Here is a 16,260-nt window from a genome sequence, read left to right as displayed (position 1 = left end):
TAAACTGAAATTCTCTGTCTTTTGATAGGAAATTATTTAAATTCGTTGGAATTTGTGATAACATTGGACTTGTTTTGCCATCTTAGAATTCTGCTAGTTGTCACTCTTTCTCATTTTTTCTGTTCTCTTTTCTTACTTTGAGATTAGATTGATGGGATTCTTTTTATCTCTTTCTCCGTCTACTTTCAATATCTGTAGTATTTCTACATCACAAACACCTCAGAAATTATTGGATTAAAACAGCAGTTTATTATTTTGGGGGGGGTGGTTTGTGGATTGACTGGGTTTGGCCAGGCAGTTCTTAATTGGGGGCTTTCATTTAGATGCCTTCAGATGATGACTGGGACCAGAGTCATCTGAAGGCTCAAATGGGCTGGAGGTCTAAGCCAGTTCAACCCAATGGCTGGCAATTGATGCAGATTGTCAGTGAGGAGCCCAGCAGGACCTACACATGGAGATGCCTACCATGACCTCTGTCCGTGGCTTGGATTCTTGCAGTATGGTGACTTGGTTCCAAGAGTGAATGTTCCAAAAGACAGGGAGTGCATAATGCCAGTATCATAAAGCTGGGCTTAGAAACAGCATTATGCCATATTCAACTGATCAAAGCAGTTACAGAACCTGCCCAGATTCAATGAGAGGGAAAATAGACTCCCTTCTCGTTAAGAGAAGTGTCAAAGAGATTGTGACCATTTGTAATCCACTATACTATCTATAATTTTCAGAATTATACCTTCTTTTCCTATTTACTCAAGTTACCTAACCTTGTTACAATACAAATATTTTTCTTTTTTAAAAAAGTGAAATATAATATAGTTCCATGCTGCTACATTTTGGAGGAAAATCCAACCAAGTCTGATTATTTTGTATCCAGTTATGCTTGATCTTCCCCTATATTTTTAAATATTCCACTAATTTAAGATAGATTCTACAAATGTTCTAATATTGGAAGCCTGTCTCTATAGGAGAATTATGTGTCAAATAACATTTGAAAAAACGTTAACAGAAACTATTAGATATTACAGAAGATAATGAATATATTATAACTGTAGCAGAAGATTCAAAGATTTTAACAGATAGAGACAAAAATTAGAAAACCAATGTCTTGAATATATGTTAAAAATGCTTAATACTATATTCATATATATATATGCATATTTTGTAACTTAAAGCAAAAAGCACATTCTTTCCTAATGAAATTTATTTAAAGAAAATAAAATGGAATTATACAATATACTTTTATAAATCAGATTATCATAACCCTAGAATATAATTTAAAAATGGAAATCAAACTACTTGTATTCTTAAAATATTTATATAATGTAAATATCTGATCAAATAGAGAAGTCACATTTACTGACAATTTTGAAAATAAAATTTACTTTTTGCAAACAAAAAAATAAAATTTTGAAAATAGACGTAAAAACTCATGTGATTTGGTTGACATAATCAGGAAATTTTAGATGTTTGAATGTTTTATTCTACAAGGAGTATTAAAAATAAATTCAGTAAGAAATAAATTCAAATAATTAGAAAAGGAGAAATAAAGTAAATCTGAGAGAGCAGAAATAAGAATAATAAAAAATAAATAAAATTTAATATTAAATGGATAAAAAAAATTACTCATAAACTCAGTATTAATAGTAACAACTTCTTGAAAATGCAAAAAATTGACAAAAGTGTGTTAAAATACTTGAATTAAGAAAAGAAACAAATAGATAATCTTAGGAGTAACCAGGTAAAGTCCAAGAAAAGAGCTTAAAAAGAGGAAACATTTTTTTCTACATTCTGAAAAAATCAACTTGAAAAGTGGAAAATGGTCGGTTTCTACAGATATAAAATACAAAATGACATTAAAATATATTAAACATAAGTTAAAGTACTTAATAGCTAAGTAAAATATTATGAAATTTAACAGATGATTGACTCTTCCCAAAAGTTGCTGGATATAAGTAGTTTCATGTAAGATTTCCTCAAATAACAGTCCTTTAATATAACAATTTATACAAAATATTGAAATGTCACAAGTTTTTGAATAAAAAGAAATAATCTTGATATGACTACTTTGACAAAGATAATAACTAATAAATCCCACTTTACAAAAACAAGTAAAATACTTTTAAACAAATTCAAATGGTATATTATTAGTTAGATGATGACCAAGTAGGCTTTATACCAGGAATGTTAAAGAATGTTCATTATTTCTTTTAATAAATCAGAAGAGGAAAAAAAAGATATGATCATCTCAAAAAACATCAATGTTGTTTTTGATAATCTGTATTTTTTAAAATAATTTTTGTAAGAAAAATGTAGAAACTTTCTGAACATAATCAAAATTATGTATCTCAAAGTAACTGCTAATCTTATGTGTATCTGTGACACACTACAGAATTCTCTAAAGAAAAAGGAATAAAATAAGAATATCTATCAATGTAGTGTATATTTTTACTTAACATTAGACAAGCAAGCACATAAAAGAGATATACATATTAAAATGGAAGGAGTAAAATTATCTTTACACACAGATATGTTTTATTACCCAGAAAAGAACAGAAAATCAATTAAAGAAAGTAAAAAAGTAAGAAAAAATATTGTAACAGTTTAATACCATAACTGGTATTTTTAAAATTAATCAATTTTTTAAAATCTTTGTGATTACACAATAACCAGCTAGCAAATATCATAAGAAAGCAATCATTTATAAAGGAACCAATAGACATGTTCTTCTATTTTTTTTTGATACTATTGTGATAGCAACCACCAGTTTTTTGTTTTTATTCTGATTTATTTCTGCTTCAGATTATAAAACCAGCTTCTTTCCTGGGGATGTGCTCCCCTGGGGATGTATTCTCTGCACCAGAGGAGTCAGTCTGCTGCTCCAGCTTCTGGAAGTGCTTGAATTCATGGAGTGTAAATATAAATTTGTAAGCTGGGTCTGGGAAATCTCTGTAATAGGTAGGCTTCAAGTTTGGTAGGACTAAGCTTGCTCCTCCAGTCCTAGTATACATAGGTCACTCGATTATTCATTCACTTATTGATTGATCGAATATTTATTGAACTGCTTTGTGTGCAGGCTCTCTTTTAGGTCTCCAGGCTACAATAATGAACAAGACTAGCAAGTTTGCTCGTCACATGGATCATACATTCTACTGTGGAAACAGAGAGTAATAGACAGCATTTCATTATATTCAAAAGTTACCAATGTTACCCCCCAGGCTTGTGTATCCTTTATGTCTCTACTTGAACTTGATTTTAAATAAACTTTGACATATTGGATTAAGTCCAATCTTCTTTCCACCATCAAATCGATCCTGTAAAAGTCACGTGTCTTAAATTCATGTGTCTGTTGTTCATATACTTTTCTAGTCTTTTCTTAACGTCCATTCTGTTTTTTTTTTCACTCACCAGTGACCCAAGTGCATGATCAAATAAAACATACGTTTAAAAAATCAGCCCACAAACTAAAATTTCAAATTCACTGACAATTACAAGCTAAAAGGTTAGAAGTTTATGCATTGAAGTTTAAATCATTTGGGTACATATTTAAAGATTACAATGGGAAATATCAATCAATGAATTTCCAAGGAAATTTGCAGTTTTCTGATAATGTACAAATAAATAAATATATATATATCATGAACCATGGAATGGAAAGGTAAAAAACTTGAATGAGTGAGTGAAATACAAGTTGCTTCTTGATTCTGAAAAATTTCTAACAAATATTTGTAAATCGATTCTTAAAATTGGACAACTGATATGCATAAAAAGTATGACATTTATTAAGTATGTGTCTACCATGTATATTGTTGACATTTTAATTAAAATTTTCCAAAGAAGTGAAAACTGAAATATTATTTATATCATTTTTTTGCTGGCAAAAGCTCTTATAATTAGATAACCCATTTAATTAGATAACCCATTAATAATTTTATAATTAGATAACCCATATTTGTATGAATATGCTAAATATATATACATGTAACTAACATTTAATAAGCATAGAAAAGAACCTATGCCTGATAAACATTTTAAAATATTCAGTATCACACATTACAGAAGAACACCAAAGAGAGGTGAAGTACCATACACAAATTCCTTAACTTTTTCCTTCTAGATTATATATGATGCTCTAAAGAGTGATCTACGAATCTTTCCCAGCTTTCAACCACACCTCAGCTGCCACAGCACAGAAAGTGAAGCCTTTCTTAGTTTACTGTTTCCCAGAATCAGGATAACTGAGTGGACTGAAGGATAAACATGTGCAAAAGCCTGACCAAGCATAATGGCTAGTTTGTTCTGCATGATCTCAGAATGGAAAATTGTTATAAGAAGAGACAGGAAGTGAATAGCATATAGTAGGAGGAACGATATCACATTTTTCATGGCTCTTATATGGGCCTTGACGCTGGAGTCTTTGAATCCCATTGCATTGTGCTTCACATTCTTGAGATGTTTCCATAGGGAGAAGATTAATAGGAGAAAAAAATTCAGGGATATAGAAAAGGGTATGAAGGATCCCACAATGAATGTAATCAAGTTTGAACAGTTTTCAATGTCACTCCTTTTAGAACTTAAAGTCATATTTATTTCATATGGATGTATGTGGATAATAACATGTACCATTACCATGGTAAGATTTAAAGGCAAGAATACTAATGTTCCCAGAAACAATACCAGAATTACCATTTCAACTCTATGTTTTAGGTAAAGAAAAACAGGATTTGAAAAATTGGCTATCTTGAGAAAATAAAAGAGGCTGAGGCCTGTGGCAAGCCAAATGCTAAAATGATGGACCACGGTCCAGGCAATACTAATAAGTATAGTTTTCTTTCTATTCACATATAAAGATGGATAAAACTCCCTTATAAACCACATCACCATTGTTATGAAAATCAGACAAATTCTGGAGATTGCCAAAGCAGTGATGATTCAATCTGCCAAGGAGATCTTTCGTTTCTTGAGCCAATCAATACAGTTCACCAGTGTTATAAATCCATTCCCCAAAATACCGATTATGATTTCTATATTTACTAAAATGAAGATGAAGCTATGCAAGGAGCTTACCATGTCTGCAAAGAGAGAGCTTCAATTTCTAATTGCAATGTTGACAATTTCTTGATTTACGTTTAAATGCTATATATACTTATTTCTTGGATGTGCAGTTAATATCTTCCTTTAAAAAAATTGTAGGCTCAAGCTCAAGGCAGAAAGAACTAAGGTGTGCTAATGGGTCGGCACATAGCTCTCGTTATAAAGATCATTTTCTCCTGGACAGCTAGCTGCACTCTGATCCAGGTACTGTATGTTCTCAACATAAAGTGAAATTTCTCATACTTGATGGTGAAAGAGGAACTCAACTCTCATTTGCTAACATGCAAATAAAGACATATTCTCTTTCATTATTTTGCAATGCTTGCTTTATTTAATCTCTACACAATTTGCTCACCAATTTGAGTTATTATCAATCACATTCAAAAATGCAATGCATAGAGCTCTGACATACAGCAAAGATTTACATTAGTAGATGCAGTTTGGTGAACACTAAAATTGTCACCACTGAGGCATGATGAAGGAAGACTGAAGGGACATTTCCATAGGTTATCCAAATCTTTTGCTATCCAAGGCATTCAAGTTTCCTGAGTGAACCCAGAGAAATCACAACTCCTGAATGGGATGCTGATAATTTATATTTATTTATCGGTGAATTGTTTGCAAGTGCCCAAACACACACCTTGCACAACAACTTTGTGGGATCATTGTGCAGGAATGACTGTCTTCTTTTTGGCAATAGGAAAATGAAGCTCAGGAAAATTATGTGGATTCAAATCTCTTTATTTTCTCTCTAATAATTCCGACTTTCACTCCTTCATTAATATTCATTAAGCTTCTCTTGATGTTAAAAAATCATTAATATTCATTAAGCTTCTCTTGATGTTAAAAATCATATTAGATATCAAGATATTTTTAAAACATGGTTACTCTTGATATTATTTAATACATAACTTATAATATTCAGCAAACTTTGGGAACCATTTATAGGGCTTGTAAGAAGTGATAGAACTCTATCTTTACCCCACAAAGTAATCTTTCAGTTAAATCGGGCAATATTGAGAAGAGGAGAGGCTCATCTGCAGAGCTTGCATTGTCCTCATTTTGTGCCTCTCTACCACTCAGTAATACCCACTACCCTATCAAAGGCGTTTGGATTTTATTCAGCTTGTTCTAACATCTCTCTAACAACATCTGCTCTCTGACTGTTAAATCAAACTCCAATGCAAGTAAGTAATTATAGGTTACCTAAACAAGATGGTGGAATAAAATCATTACTTCTTGAAGAAGTATTCTTACTTCTTGAAGAAGTATTCTTACTTCTTCAAAAACTTTCAAAAAAGCAATATTGAAGCAATAAACTAAATCCACAAAATCCCATAAAATGGTCAGTATTACCCTCCAACTTAAAGGAATCCAAATTGAAGCGTTAAAAAGACAAAAATGAGGAATTTTAAGGAAAAATTCTCAAGAGTAGAAGCCCCCACACAGCACCGAGGCAGAGGTAGGATGGGCATTCCAGGCTTGGGATCTTCCAGGACATTGAACTGAATTTGAGGAACACACCAACTTCCACAAAAGTGTAAACAGAGATGAGATAATAGATTGAGCTTTGAAACTGAGCTTTCATGGGAGTTTAGAAGAAGAAAGAGAACCTAAGTCCCAAGGAAGGTAGGACTCACCCCAAAGGAGCTCTTTGTGGCTACTCTCCCATCCCCTTACCAGACACACACATATGCACGCATGCACACATGTGCACACACACTTACACATGTACAGCATTCTGCATTCAAAAAGTAGCCCTTGGAAAGACAACTCAGTTTCACATACGGTACATAAGCCAAAGAGGAGAATTTCTACACATTGTATTGCAATAAACAGAAAGTATGGGATACCAATAAACAAAAGAGGAATAAAAAGTGAAAACATCGGATTCTTCTAAAGTCGCAAAGAGAAGATTTATCAGAATGCATATGTGTGTGTAGTTTTCGTCCTGAGTATTTTTTTTACTTTTGGGGGGAAGATTGGCCCTGAGCTAACATCTGTTGCCAATCTTCCTCTTTTTGCTTGAGGAAGATTGTCCCTGAGCTAACATCTGTGCCCATCTTCCTCTATTTTGTACGTGGGATGCCACCACAGCATGGCTTGATGAGCAGTGTGTAGGTTAGCACCTGGGATCTGAACTCGTGAACTCCAGGCCACTGAAGCAGAATGCACAAACTTAAGCACTGTGCCACTGGGCTGGCCCCCACTCCTAAATTGTTTTTAGTACTAATTGAGATATAATGAGCTGCACATATTTAAAGTGTACAATTGGATAAGTATCACATATTTATATATCTGTGAAACCATCACTTTAATCAAAATAACAAACATACACACTACTCCCAAAAGCTTCCTTATGTCTTGTAATTTCTTCTTTCTACCCCTCCACATCCCCCCCAAGACCATTCCCAGGCAACCACTTTCTCTCGCTATGGATTAGTTTCCATATTCTAGAATGTCATTTAAATGGAATCATACATCATATACTCTTTTTTGTCTGGCTTCTTTACTCAGTATAATTATAGTATGAGTCATATATGTGGTTGTGTATATCAGTAGTTCATGCTTTTTTTGTTACTGAGTAGTACTCCATTGTATGGAAAACACCAAAATTAATTTATCCATTCACTTGTTGATGGATATGTGGATTGGAGAGAATATAAAATGGCACGACTACTTTGAAGCAGAGATACACAGTTTCTTAAAAAGTTAAATATACACCTATTGTATGATTCAGACATTCCATTTCTTGGATTTACCCCAGAGAAATGAAATCATATGCTCATGCAAAGACTTGATATGCATGCTCATAGTAGTTTTATTGTTCATATCCCCTGAATTTTAACTGAAATAAGAAATCAGTTAGTAAAGAATTTTATCTCTAAGGAGGTATTTTATGACAAAATAATTACTAATTAGTGGATAAAAATTAACTTCATTGAGTTTTAATGGATTTTCCTTTAAAAAAAAAGAAATTCAAATAAAAAAAACTAGAAGTTATCCAAAGAATTTTGGCTTAAGAACTTCCACTTTTCAGAAAAATGGAATAATTTGGACCAGATTTACACTCCCATCTAAAAATTTAAAAAATCAGGCAAAATATACGAAATAACAGATTTCAAGATGCTAAACATTAGGCAATGAAGGACACTGATCCCTGAGAGACAGAAAACAAATAAGGTGAGCCTTATGATTGACCAAGATGATAGCCTTGAGAAAGTTTCAGGGCATAGTGTAGGGGCAGGAACTTAGCTAGAGCCCAGTGAACTTCTCAAGTTGAAGAAATATTGCTGAGAATCCAGGAGACCAAGACTGCAAGAATTTTCAGCATAGAGTACCAGAAAGGAGAAATAACTCCAGAGATCTGTGGAGGGTCCCCATCAAGTATTTGGCAGACAACCAATAGACACAGGCCTCTGAGGAAACTATCCAAGGCTGGGAAAGAACCATCCAAGGGATTATAGGAAACAGTGCCTTGCACACACAAAAGGAAGGGAAGAGTGCCTATTGCCACCAGTAAGACTAGATGCTATAGACTGAATGTTTGTGTTCCCCTTAAATTCATATGTTAAATCTTAACTCTCAATGTAATTGAATTCAGAGGAGGGGTGTTTGGGAGGTGATTAGCTCATGATTGTGGAGCCCTTATGAATGGGATTAGTGTCTTTATAAAAGAGACTCTGGAGAGATCCCTCGCCCCTCCTGCCATGTGAGGACACACCAAGGCCACCATCTATGAACCAGTAGGTGGGACATCACCAGACACTGAATCTGCCTGCTCCTTGAGTTTGGACTTCTCAGCCTCTAGAACTGTGAAAAATGGATTTCTCTTGTTGATAAGTCACCCAGCCTATTTTTGTTGTTGTTGTTATAGCAGTCCCAATGGAATAAGACACTGGTATACCTCATATTTCATAGGGCACTGGGTAAAATACACATAAAAGTCTTGCCTCATCAGTGGGAAATAATTAGCTCTTTATTAACACTGTTCTGGTCTGCCTAACAAATTTTAAAAGCAAGACCCAAAAGAATCAAACTGATTTCAGGTAATTTAACTGCATCCCAGAACAAAGCTCATAAATATCTATAGGAATACAAAAATATCCAGCATTCAACAAGGTAAAATTCACAATGTCTGACATCCAATCAAAGATTATCAGGTCCGCAAAGAAGCAATAAAATATAGCCCAAAATGAGGAGAAAAATCAACAAAGCCAAACTAGAACTGGCACAGATATTAGAGTTAGCAGACAAAGACATTAAAACAGTTATTGTAACTCTATTCCAGGTGTCCAGAAAGTTAAGATACAAGGAGGGTATAAATAAGACCCAAATTGAACTTCTGGGATTAAAACTACAGTGTCTGAGATAAAAAAAAAAAAAAAGATACTGGATGGGACTAACAGCAGATTAGACACTGCAGAAGAAAATATTAGTAAACTTGAAGACATAGCAGCAGAAACTATCCAAAATGAAACACAGAAGGCAAAAGAATTTTAAAAAATAAAACAGCATCATTGATCTTTGGAGAAATTCAAGGGGCCTAATGGATGTGTAATTAGAGTGATCTAAAAGGCAAGGCTTGGTAGAAGAAATAATGGCCAAAATTTTCCCAACTATGATGAAAACCATAAACCCATAGACCCAAGAAGCTCAATATACTCCAAGAACAAGAAAAAAAACAAAAACTACACCATGGCACATCATAATCAAATTTCTCAAAAGTAGATTTTAAAGAGAAAATATTAATAATAGCCAGAGAAAAAGAAGTTATGTTCAGAGGAAAAAAATAAGGATGGTAGAAGATGTCTTCTCAGAAATAGGGTAAGCAAGAATCTACTGTAGCATCTTTAAAGTAATGGAAGAGGAAAAAAACCTCTCAACCTGGAATACTCAGACAAAATATTTTTCAAAACTGAAAAGAGAAATAAAGACTTTTTCAGACATAAAAAGCAAAAATAATTTATCACCAGCAGACCAACATCCTCAAGGCAGGAAGAATGTGATGGTGGATAGAAATAAGAATCTATTCAAAGGCGTAGACAGCATCAGATATGGTCAACTACATGGGTAAATATGTAAGAGTTTTTTCTTTTTATTTAAGTCTTTAATTGTTTAAAAATAATAATGTATGATGGGGTTTTTAATATATGCAAAAGTGAAATATATGATACATTTTTCTAGAATAAAGTAGTTAATAATAGTGACAACATTTTTGAAAGAGGATATGATAAAGAGGAAGAGGATGTTTAGTTTAAATTCTTCTAAATTGGACACTGGTGTTACCACCACCTAGGTTAAAAAAAAAAAAAATGAAGCTCACTGGATGCCCCTTCCTGATCACACCACTTAGTCTACTCTCAAACAGAACCTGTCACCCTTTGTGGAAATAATTTTTATAGTATCCTTTTTCGTTTTCCTACCTAAATATGATTTCTAGATATTATAGTTTAGTTTTGCCTGCAACTGAGTGTTAGGAAATTGGAATAATTTATATGAGTTTTTTTAGGGGGGCAAGACTAATTCCTTTTATTTAAAATTATTTTTGTGTGAAACAATCATCCACGTGGCGGTATGTAATTGTAGATTTTTTATTTTTGTTGTTGAATAGCATTCAACTGGATGAATTTAGCACATTTTATTGATCTATTGTTGATGGAATATACTCTTATAATAATTCTGTTATGAATATTCTCATATGTGGCTCCTGGTGAACATAAACACCATTTTTTAATATTTATTAAATGATTTCATAATTTTAGGATTATTCAGAATGTCTATTCCTGATCACTCTCCATAAAAATCCAGTATGCCAACTTAATCGAGTTATGCAATAACTCTATGCAATAACTCATTCCCAAACTGGAGGTTAACATCTGACATATTATTAACAGGGAGCATTATCAATAAGATATCTTAGTATTTATGAAAGTATTAACAAATTATGAAGTATGTATAGTTCCTGTGAAATGAAAATAACTTCTCTGTTTAATAACTAAATGTCACATAAATGTGTATATGTTCACACAGCATATTTTAAATGTTTCTTATTTTAATGTCTTCATTAAATTGATTTATTTAATGGATTTATTAATTAATAAATGAATCTGAAAGGAAAGTAGGCTGGAAAAGCAAATTAAGTCACACCAAAACAAAAAGCCTTTGAGTTGAAGAAATTTCTCTTGGGAAGCAAGCCTTAAACAAATAACTCCTCACATATGAGTTTGTATGTGTTTTCCCTAATAAGAATTTCAACATAAAAAAAAAATTTTAACATCATTAACCACAGGTCATGGCCATGGTTTTTCTTTTTCACGCTTTTGTCTTCTTCCTCCTTCTTATGCAACTTGAATTTCCTAAGCTTTTTACTTTCTTGTATTAAATTCAATCTTCCTTATCTGTACCATCAAGTCATTATTATTTATAGTCACACATACATCAAGTTTACAAAGACTCCTAGTTTGTTTTCTGCTGGAAGACACATAATGCCCCACTTATGTCTTGTTTTTCAGCCAGCACCTCAGCTGCCACAGAAATGACGGAAAGGCCTGTCTTAGCTTCTTATTTCCCCAAATCAGGATAAATGAGTGGTTTGAAGGACATATGATTCCAATAGCCTGGCAAAGCATGAGCACCAGTCTGTTCTGCAGCCTATTAGGACTCCAAATTGAGATGACCAGAGCCAGGGATTAACCGGCAAATAGCAAGAGAAAGGAGACCACGGTTTGCCTGGTTCTTACGTGGACCTTGGTGCTGGGATCTTCGGATTCTTAGCCATTGAGCTGCATCTTCTTGAGATGTTTCCATAGGGAAAAGATTAACAGCAGAAAAGATGTCAGGCATGCAGTAAAGAGTATGAAGTTTGCTACTGTGAATATAGTCGTGTTTGAAAGGTATAAAATGTCCCTCAATTTGGTCTTCCGAGTGATGTTTCTTTCATAGTCATTCATGCACATACTGTCATCTATACTTACCACTACCAGATGAAAAACCAAAGACCAAAGTCCTCAACAGCATCATGAGAACTACACTTTTAGTTTTCCACTTTAGGCGAAGAAAAATAAAACTGGAGATATTGGCTATCTTTAGCAAATAAAATATGCTGAGGCTAGTAGCAAGCCAGATGCCAAAATGGTTGGTTAGTGTCCAGGCGATATTAATAGTTCTTGCTTCTAAACTATATAAAACTGGGTTAAATACAATTGAATGCTAATTTACTAATATCCCCCAGAGCAAACCAATTCTGGAGACAACCAGGGCAGTTAGAATTCAATCAGCTGAGGACATCTTTTGTCTCTTGAGTCAGTCAATGCAATTCACTAGTGCTATGAAGCCATTGGCAAAATTTCCTAGAACAAATTCTGCAACTACTAGGTTGGAAAAAATGCTCTTAGTAAACTTATCATGGCTTGGGGAAAAAAACACTCAGCCTAATGTCATTGCTTATGATTCCTTAATATTCTGACTTAAAGTTCCACGAGGACCTAGTTTCTGGATGTGCAGTAAAGTTTTCATTTTCTTTTAAATTCTGAGATTAATGTCAAGCAGGAAACACCAAGGTATGCTAACGGATGGACTCAAAGCTGTCTTTATGAAAAACATTTCCAAGACAAGTTAAACAAAATCTTGTTCATACACTATGTGTTTGCAATAGGCTAGAATATTTCATAGCTGATGTTAAAATGAATGCTAAACTCTCATTTGCTAACATTCAAATAAGGACATATTCTCTTTCACTGTTTTGCAATTTTTGCCTTTCCTAACCTCTACATAATTTGGATTCATCAAGCTTAGATGTTAGCTAGTAAAATTTTAAAATCTAATACATAGAACATGGAGCAAATGTCTAAATTGGTAGATGGATCTTAGTCATCTAGCGATGACCTTAATGGATCATTATCACTGAGGATTTATTTTAACAAAAATGTTAGATCCACGTAGAAAGACTTAAAGGAACCTATCCATAGGTTTTCCAAATTTTCCTATTTAAAACTTCCCAGTTTCCCTAGGGCCCCCAGGACGGCTAAAACTCCCTAAAATTGGGTGCTGATAACTAGTGCTTATAAATATCTTTATTGTTTACACACACACACACACACAAACTACACATTTTGCTTGGTCTCCTGAAAAATTCTAAGGAACAGTAAGACGCAAATTATTGTCCAATAATTTCCAAAATAAAAAGTGAATATCATGGAGCTCATCTAGATTTAAATCCCCTTCTCTTTCATCAAGCTTTTCAGGCCATTATTAATATTTATTGAGCATATCTCTCATACTTTGTTTTGTAACAAAGATGTCTATCTTGAGTCTAATATTAAAATATTAATTTTTAATTAAAATATTCAGGAATTTTACAAATATTCCTGAAACTCCATTGTGATTTTGACTGGAATTGCATTAGCACAAGGATTTGGACACCATTACTATCTTAGGAAATTGATTCTATCTACTCAAGAACATGTTATCTATCTACATTCTTTTAGATCTTCTCTCTTACGTTCTTCAATACAATTTAATAAATGTGTCAATAATATATGATATTTTACTTCTGAGACTTATTTCCAGGCACCGTATAGTTTTTGTTGCTCCTGCGAAAAAGTTCAGTTTCATATGTCATATTCTAATTAATAATTACTGGCAAATAGATATACATGAATACCATATTTGGCTCTTTTGCTAACCTTACTTATTTTATTCGATAAACTTATCACTTATTTCTTTGTGTATTACTTTGGATTATCCATAGGTAAACATGTTGTCTGCAAGAAAAAAGATCTGTTTTGTCATTTTCATTCAAATTCTCATGTGAGTTACTTCCTTATCTTTTCTCACTGCATTGGCTAATACCTCTAATACAAAGCTTTTCTTAATCCTGGCATTAGTGTAAGAGATTCTACATTTTAGCATTAAGCATATTGTTCCTGCGTTTGTTTAATATACACTTTTTATCAGGTTATTGCAATTTCCTTCCACATATATGGCTTCAGTGAAAAATTTGGTCAAAAAATATATGATCATCTGTTAACAGTCAGAGTTCCATCAGGAGACAGACCACACAGAAATTTGATGAGGAAAAGTTTGACATAAATAATTATTAACTGTAACAGAGGATTGGAGTCCTGAGGGATTGACTAGAAAAAAGTAAAAAGGTCTCTGCAGAATATAGAAATAGCAGATATAGGAACAGTCATTGTCCCTAGGTCTAAGATATGGCACCCAAGGAGAAGCTTCTACTCATCCAGGCTAAAACCCAGACCTTGTTGAAGATGGCAGAGCTATGGCACACAGAGCTGTGCCACCAGAAACTGCTAGAAATCCACTGTCTAGACCTTACCAGAAATCTACCTCCTTGGTGTTGGGAAAGCTGTTCACTGCAAGATATCTTATCAGAGGTGCTCTGCTGTGAAACTGCTCAAGGGGCATGCTGGGAAAAGGTGCTGACTGCTGGGTGCTATGGATCAGAATGTACCCCGGAGCCTGGCACTGGAGAAGCTGCTGTGCTACTTAGGCACTAAAAAATGTCCAATTTACTTGAATGTTTAATTTTTTGCTGAAATAGCGTGCTAATATAATTCACTTTTTGTTTTACTATGTAGAGTTATTATGTTTCTAATATTATGTGTATTTTCTTTTGGTCTATTTATTGATTTTTCACAAAGCATCCTTTGGCTTTAACCTCATCTATATTTTATTTTAATTTAATTTTAATGTCATTAATTTCTTATTTCATTATTATATGCCGATTATAAAGTAGTTAATTATGCAAGCTTGGGAATCAGACTCTTGTGCTAACATTTCAATTTTTTCCATTTCCTAGCTGTGTGATCTTGGGCAAAGCACTTAACCTTTCTTATTCCTAGTTTCCTATGTACCAAATGTGGTATAATTGCTTTCAGGATTATACGTGATAAAACATGTAGAGCACTGAATATAGTTTTATTTATTTATTTATTTTTTGAGGAGGATCAGCCCTGAGCTAACATCAATCGCCAATCCTCCTCTTTTTGCTAAGGAAGACTGGCCCTGTGCTAACATCCGTGCCCATCTTCCTCCACTTTATATGGGACGCCACCACAGCATGGCTTGACAAGCGGTGCGCCCAGGTTATGCCCGGGATCTGAACCCCGGGCCGCCCCAGCGGAGCGCGTGCACTTAACCACTACGCCACCAGGCCTGCCTTATAGTTTTCGATATACAATAAAACTAAGTAAATGTTATTCTATTCCTAACTTATTTCTATTTTTTAAAGATTATTTTGTCATTCATTTTTATGTCCTTTTTTTGACTGCTTTTTTCCATTCAATGTAAATTCACTGAGCATAGGTAATAAAAGATTGTTTCACATCTTCCATCAACATTTTGCTGAGTATTTAAAAAATTACGTGTTGACAAACACTTAAAGTGTGACATCGGATTCACCTGTTTTTTCTTGTATCCTTAATGTGCTTCAGGCCAAAGTGCATTCAGAGGAGATTTCAGAGCTGGATTGTACACATAGCCCAGTGTTCGAGAATTTGCAGCAGCCTATGTGTTTTAGAATATGTTTATTCAAAATCTGTTTCTCCTTTATTGCTTCATGCTCATTTGCATTTGCATTTTCCTTTCATTGCGCTATGGCATTTGGCTTGATTCCACATTCATTAACCTCTCAGCATTTCTATCTTCTTGAGTTAAGTAATTGGCTCATTCATCTTTTCAAACAACTTTTTTAAAGAAATGCATTCATAGTATGAATTTTCAAGCTTAGGCTGAAATTTTCAAGGTTTGATTTAGATACTGCTTTTGTTCTTGTTCAGTTCTAAATTTTGGACTGACCCCAACATATTTTTTTGTTTGGTTTCACCTATGATTGAATCAGTGAGTAATTTACTTTTCAAATTATGGAATACCATTACTACTACTATTATTATTATTACTATTGTTTAATTAAAATGTTGAATTGTGGTGATTAGAGAACATATTTTGTGTGGTAGCATTCTTTTTCACTTATTGAGAATTTTTTGCCTATTACATGATCTATGCAAAAGTTAAATATTTCTTTGAAATGATTGTGCATTCTCTGTTGGTATAGGACTCTATCAGATTAAACTCTATTAGATCAAACTTAGTTGTGTTGCTCACATCCTCTTTATAATTATAAATTCTGCTTGATCTATCACCTTG

At 33.5% G+C, this 16,260-nt stretch overlaps 1 pseudogene; it reads right to left on the bottom strand.

The window, feature by feature from the left end:
* Nucleotides 1-11,521: 11,521 nt before the first annotated feature.
* Nucleotides 11,522-14,520, bottom strand: LOC131415579 (taste receptor type 2 member 66-like; annotated as a pseudogene).
* Nucleotides 14,521-16,260: the final 1,740 nt, after the last annotated feature.

Source organism: Diceros bicornis, chromosome 17 (genome assembly GCF_020826845.1).
Source record: "Diceros bicornis minor isolate mBicDic1 chromosome 17, mDicBic1.mat.cur, whole genome shotgun sequence".
In the NCBI taxonomy this organism is placed as follows: Eukaryota; Metazoa; Chordata; class Mammalia; order Perissodactyla; family Rhinocerotidae; genus Diceros; species Diceros bicornis.
This window is presented reverse-complemented; position numbering and strand designations above follow the sequence as displayed.